Genomic DNA, 6903 nt, shown 5'->3' with positions numbered 1-6903 from the left:
AACTTGCACACCATGTGTAAAATTGATTAGGTTATAGTCATACCAAATTTCGCGGCGCTACGCGCCGCGGTTTTCCCGCTATTCGCGAAAAACCTCAGGGGGGGCGGATATCCGCCCCCCCCCCGTCGGTGCGCGGGTTAAGACGCTCCTCGTCGAGAGTTTTCGATTACCGTTTTCCCCATTTTTACGACCATCGGTTCGGAAGCTAGCTAGACAGGGGGCAGAGTCCGTCAACCCCAGTGGGGCGCATGGGGCTGAATAGCCCAGCAGGCGTGCGTTAGGAGAAAATAGTCTTCTAACACTGCCCTCTTTGTTGAAAGCAGAAGCGTCTTTGAGATGGGCTGTTTCTTTTTTCTTTTGCTCAATTGATCTAATCCGAGATTAATTTAGCCTTCAGCTTGAGTAATCATTTCATTTTGTTAAGCTCTAATGCTTCATAAAATATGAAATAAATTCAGTTTATCAAGCAATGTAGGTATGTATTGTATTTATGTATTGCTAGGAGCCGGATGAGTGAATGAGGCAGGCTCGGTAGCACGGCACAACGCTTTGTGTGTGAGTATTCGACATCAAAAACACCCAATATGATCTTGTTTTATTTGTTTTCATCTGCATGTATTTTCCATTCAAACATTGATCGGGTGGATGAAACAGTTAAGTTACTATGCGAAGACTTTTGGTAAGATTCCATTCTTCTGCGGATGGAAGGCTGTAGGAAAAAAGCAGGAAGCATGCTTCCTGCTTTTTTTCCTGCTCGGCTAGCTGCAGCATGGCCGAGAGACTGCCTCATCTGCGGCCAGCTGGCAGGCGTTCGATGTATACAGTTTTATCTTGATGCATTGTTGCTGAAATGAAAACGTTTTGTCAGCTGGCATATGAAACGCATTGCTAACATGGTGCCATCATATTTATTTGTCCTTTTGGTTTATATGTTATTGGACTTTCTAAAAGATTACTCAAAGCATTTCAATGGAGGATATACAAGCAATTATTCTATCTATATTAGGTATATTATTACCACACTTCAATTATATCAACAACCAACATGCCATAAGCAGGGTTTCGGAGTAGGAGTCGGAGCCTCGTAGCGTTCAAACAACGCAACCTCGACTCCGAAACCCTATAGCTCCAGCTTCCAAGTGGCCTGAGTTTAGCCGAAAGTATTAGAAAAAGGTTAAGGTAGTGTTATCTTATGTCGATTGCACTGAAGTACGGTGAAACCAAAACACTACATGTTGTTATTTCTTTTGAAACATTATTTGACACCGATCGATCGATTTATAATCCTTTTCATTGTTATCATTTGCACATCCACATTACCTTTGGTTACCTTGCCTCATTTACAATGTCGCCCCCCAATGGTGATAAATTAACATTTGATATCATTTTGTTATGCAACCGTGGTAACAATATACCTTCTTTCAGGTGCACGTGTCTTATCGAGCATACTCACCTGCACTGATTGTCGGTAACGGTATGTATAGCCAGCTACCACCCGACTGGCACTTCTTTCTGTATCCTCCCGCAAATATCTCAGCGCCAGGAGCGTACACCTTGTTGCCTTGCTTGCAGCCTGCGAAGAATAGCAACCATTATACAAAGGCAGTGAAGTTATATTAGCCGTTTTTACGACGGCCATCTGGTGCACTCTTGATGTAGATTACGTACAGATTTGGTGCAGATTTGGTGCAGATTTGGTGAAATTATGTTCATTTTGTTTCGTAACAGCTATCAGTTATGGTTGCACGAAATGCACCCCATTTACCCCATTTTTCATATCATCATACATTATTTTCGATTAACCCTCGCCGGCGCAGGGGGGTTGATGCAACCCCCCCCCCTAAGGTTTTTCGCGAATAACTCGCGTAAAAAGCGGCCGATCGCGACGAAACTTTCAGTACCCTCGCATTGATCAATTTTACACCTACCCTGAAAATTTCATGACCCTGACCCAAATGACCTTTGACCTGTGACCTCTTTTCCGAGACCATGTTTGGCCGGAATTGCGATTCGGCGTATGTCGGCTCGCATTAGCCGCGCGTTTGCAAGCTTTTCGTGGTTTCAAACGTTCAAACATATGATTTGATGTTGCTCCCATACATTAGGGTGGGTGTCAAGGTCACCTGAAGGTCAGGTCAGGTCACTGACCTTTGGTGACCTCGGGTGACCTCGGTTCACTTTTTGGAGTTTTACATGTTTCTAGGCTAGTTTTTGGAGCTGAATTCGAATTTAGCAACCATTTGAGTAGTTTTGGTGCCTTCGTAACATGTTACGAAGCTGTCAGAGGCGGTTGACACGTATTACGAATACCCGTCACAACCCCTACCGGTTGACCTGACCTGACCTGACCCGACCTGGTCTAAATGCTTGAAGACATCATCTCTGATCAAAACTAACACGATATTCGTGATCAGCGCCCCAGAAAACCACATAACAGCCACACTTTACGACTTTCTAACAGGTCCCGATTTTCCCGGTTTTCGGGTCATTGACCTGACCTGGAAGGTCACCCGATGACCTAGGACCTTAAAATTGGGTATCATCGGCTTCCTCTCGTGACGGGCAACACGCTCGTTTTTTTCGCAAAGCTCTAGCTCGATCAGGGGCCAAACGCGAGGGGGGGTCGTACCAACCCCCCCCCCTTGTGCCGTCGAAGGACGCAAAATGGCCTGTGCCGGCGAGGGTTAAAACACTGAAAGAAGTAATTGATATGAAAATGCTTGTAATAAAATAAATTATGTGCAGATTTGCCCAAAAAGCTGATGAGCATGAGCAAAGTTTACGATGGTGAGTACGAATGCAAACTTGTTGTTTTAACAATGAATATATGATAGTTGCAAGCTCCACTTATTGTTCTCTGTATCAAGACATTGATTCGTAAAAGTACAGTCCACCGCAGAAGTAGTGTGCAGTTTCAGTCGTTGGTATGCTTTGCATCTGTATCGAATGATTTGCCAGACTACATTGAAGCTTGTAATATTTGTTTATTTGTTTATTTGTGATTATCACCAACAGAGAAATTCTCCACTAACAGGTGAAGTCAGGAAAATAAAATGCATCAACACACACAACGGTATGAGGGAACCGCACGAGTATGAACATTCATTCAGACTGAAAACAAAATCCACAGTTCGAAGTATAAATATGAGAATGAAGGTAAGAGTGAGAATACGTGTACCTATAAGTAAATATGAAAGTAAAAATAAAGAAAAAACTTTGATATTAAAAAAAACTACAATAAAAACCACAATAAAAACCATCAGATGAGCTGAACAGCGAGTGTAACATGAGCAATGAGATGACTATGTGGATAAAACATGATGGATCAAACGAGCCCTAAAAACTCCAAAGCTGTCAGAGAAGATGTCTGCGCTCGCATTACTTGCCAAAAAGGCGTTCATGTGTTTTGGGATCCTGCAGAACATCCCAGTTCCTATCGTGCTCACGCGTGCTCGTGGTACATTGAACAGTGTGAGGGTGCGGGTCGATCGGGGTGGCACATGTAGATGGAATGAGTCGAGTAAGACTAGCGCATCGATTTTTCCTCGCACAATGTTTCTAAGAAAAATGATGTGCTGAATTCTACGTTTTGCTAGGGTTGGCAATTTGAAGTGGGACAGAAGACTGTCATAAGAAAGTGAGGCTGTCTGTCCAGAAGTGCTATGAGATATCAGCCAGATGAGGAACTTGTGCTGCACCCGATCGACCCGCACCGTGTGGGACTTGGCCGCCCCCGCCCAGACCACGCTGCCGTACTCTAAAATGGAACGCACGTTAGCGTAGTAGGCAGCGAGCGCCGCTCCGCGGTTGAATTTTGGCTCGCCGACACCGATCTGGAACGAACGGATCAGAAGACCGAGCGCACGGTCTGCTCTACTGACAATGTCGGACACATGCGGCTCAAATGTCAGCTTCGTGTCCAGTGTTACACCTAAGTCTTTAATTTTTGCAACAGATTCCAGCTCGGTGTCGGCGACACAATACTTGGTCCGGACGGGGGCACGTCTGAGAGTCATCGTGAAAGATTTGCATTTTGCTGGATTTAGGGTCAGTCCCCACCTGACGGACCACGCCGACAGACGGTCAAGGTCCCGCTGCAGTTGTAGTCCGTCAGATGGGGAGAGGATTTTCCGGTAAATTTCGACGTCATCCGCATACATAAGGCAGCCAGATTTCAGTTCGCAAGGCAAATCGTTGATTAACATTGAAAAGAGAAGGGGGGCCAAAAGTGAACCTTCGGGGACTCCGGAAGTCACTGATTTCCAATTGGAAGCTTTTCCGTCCACGATGACTCTCTGGCGTCTGTCGGACAGATACGAGATGAACGAGTTCAGTGCTCTACCGTTCAAATGATAGGAATGTTTGAGCTTTTGAATCAGTAAGGCGTGGTTCACGCTTTGAAAAGCCGCTGAATAGTCGGTGTATATAACGTCCATCTGGTATCCGTCCGACATGGTCTCCCAGGCATGTTTCAGGTACACGCTGAGATTCGTGTTACACGAGCGCCTTGGCACAAAGCCGTGCTGCTGAGGGCTCAAGACGGGCGCTACGTGCCGGTACAGCTCATTGTATACGACGCGTTCTAGTACCTTCCCGAAGAGAGGAAGCAGCGACACAGATCTGTAGTTGGATGGATCTTTTTTATCACCCTTCTTGAAAAGCGGTATGATATTTGCATGCTTCCATCTGTCCGGGAAGACACCAGATTTCACCGACAGGGTGCATATTTTTGTGAGGGGCACAGCTAATTCGTCGGCACACTCCACGACTATTCGTGCACTAATGTTGTCAGGCCCACAGGCCTTATTTGGACTGACCATAGCCAGTGCAGCGCGCACTGCTGCCCCAGATACATGCAGCTGGCTCAACATATCAATCGGGTAAGCGGGCGCGTCGGGAATGCTCTGGGCCACAGGTTCTGGGCCAATATGCATACTTTGTATGTTTCGTCATCCTTACGGCTACTAGTTTATCTTTTGCTGTGTGTGTCCACTCCTGGATCACTCCGTATTTTAAAAAAAAATCAGTCAAAGCCATCTGTTGAGGCTGGTGAAACCACACATTGCTTAAACGGTAGGGTGTACTTTTTACCTGACATCTATTTGAGTAATGCAGCATTAAAGCTCTTGTATTTTATGAAAGAAAATAATCCTGCGGTAAGATGAGCCTGTAATATTCTGATAGAACACACCAAGCCAATCTCAGTGATGATCATGCTGCTAAATCTGACACATTACTCTTAGTACATATTCTGTTTTTCAATTAAGGCCGTTTTTGTACTCGTCCATTATCTGCATAGTCTTTCCATTCGGCACGTAGTAGGCAATGTACTCACATCCGCAGCCGGAGCTGATGCTGTGTATAGTCATAACACCGTTTGTGCATCGAGCCTCGTAGCATTTTTGCGCGTTTGCCTCCATGATACTACCACTCTGGAATATCTGTGGCGGGCTGCCAAAGTTGCATGTCGTCGTCGACCCTGGCGACAGTTGATTGTATGTTAATTAATAGTCCATTAGATAATCGTTGCAGTCTGTTCGAGCTATGCACAACTGACTTGCAAGTTAGCATATGAAGCATTCTCTCGCGTGTTCGAAGGTATACCTAGATGCTAAACAATGCTAGCAATGACGCTGTTTCCGTTTGTAACTAGCATGGATGCGATTGAAGAACGAATTCAAAGCTCTGAACTTTCATACAAATTACATATCATTAAAGGACTTCATTTATCTTGGATAGTTGAAAAATTCAACTGCTTTTGCAGGTTTATGCTCTCACCTGGCGGTGGCGGTGGCAGACCTACACAGTAGGAAATGAAAGTAATTGCAACGATCGTTTGAAAAGTATGGCGAAACATTTTATCCTGTGTGCGCTGTCTTCCTGTTATTCAACGCCTGCGCTGTAAAAAAGGTGCGTTGCTTGCTGAATGACTCACACACACATGGAATCGTGGATCACATTTTTCTATAACTCTACTAACAGCTTAAAGAATTAAACGTTGACACACAAATGCATACAATACTTAAGCATAAACACCTACCAGTCTTGGGGAAACAACAAATACAGATACGATAACTGGTGTCGTTTCGTGTAGGTTTAGGTAGTTGATTTATTCAGCGGCGGCCAGGCTTGATAAGGCACTGCAGCCCTCACCTGACGTTCGGTGGTCCTGCGTGCAACTGACAACATGGCGCATATCCGGCCATATACTTATATAAATAGGTATGAGTATCTGTCGAATTAACCATGACATCTCCTGTCAGAAATGACGTCAGAGCGACTGAGTGGGTAGCTCTGACGTAACCACCGCGATGTCGCGCTAAGCCGAGGGATTACAATTTGCGAATGACATTCGACACGAACACATCATGCCCTTTTCGGCACCTGGCTCAAATATCCATTCCTACATCGCTGCCGTCACTGCCGTGCAGTAGATTATTAGTTCCAATACTTGAGTCAGGTGGTTTGATCTGGTGAAAGGAGAAGACTGGAAATGCTACCCATTTTTACACGTTAGGCAATCGTAATCAATGCATGACTTTGTATGCATTGCTAAGGAGTTGGTGACCCCGCCGTGTCGAAATGACCGCTCTGGCAAAGGCTAGTGGCTACTGACTACCGTCATTGACGCGCTATTGGTGCGTCCGGGAGTGTTGGGCATTACATTTTGCTCAGGTTTTATGCCTTTGATGGCCTAAATTATCAGCTGTTAACACTTAACAATGGATCTTGTCGTTACGTTTGGCGCTTTGCATGCGTCATACTGAAGCTGAAATATAGTTAGCATAATGCAACGCTCTCCCAAGGCTTTTTGCAAATAGACGCGAAAAGACGGCGCCGCCAAATTTGGCATATCCTCTGGGGCAGCCTTTTGGCGTGTTCCATGAAAACTCAGGTCTCAGT

The 6903-nt window shown here is 45.2% G+C and overlaps 1 long non-coding RNA gene across 1 annotated transcript; it reads right to left on the bottom strand.

Annotated features, from left to right (window-relative positions):
• Positions 1-776: 776 nt before the first annotated feature.
• On the bottom strand, positions 777-5402 carry LOC122363455. The gene is made up of 3 exons (XR_006253367.1): positions 5336-5402; positions 1454-1573; positions 777-845 (listed from the first exon to the last, which is right to left on the bottom strand). It is a non-coding gene; the product is annotated as an uncharacterized LOC122363455 (long non-coding RNA).
• Positions 5403-6903: the final 1501 nt, after the last annotated feature.

The sequence above is a fragment of the Amphibalanus amphitrite genome, unplaced genomic scaffold, assembly GCF_019059575.1.
Source record: "Amphibalanus amphitrite isolate SeventyFive unplaced genomic scaffold, NRLGWU_Aamphi_draft 000621F_arrow, whole genome shotgun sequence".
Classification (NCBI taxonomy): Eukaryota; Metazoa; Arthropoda; class Thecostraca; order Balanomorpha; family Balanidae; genus Amphibalanus; species Amphibalanus amphitrite.
The sequence above is the reverse complement of the archived record's forward strand: the minus strand, read 5'-3'. Positions and strand labels throughout refer to the sequence as shown.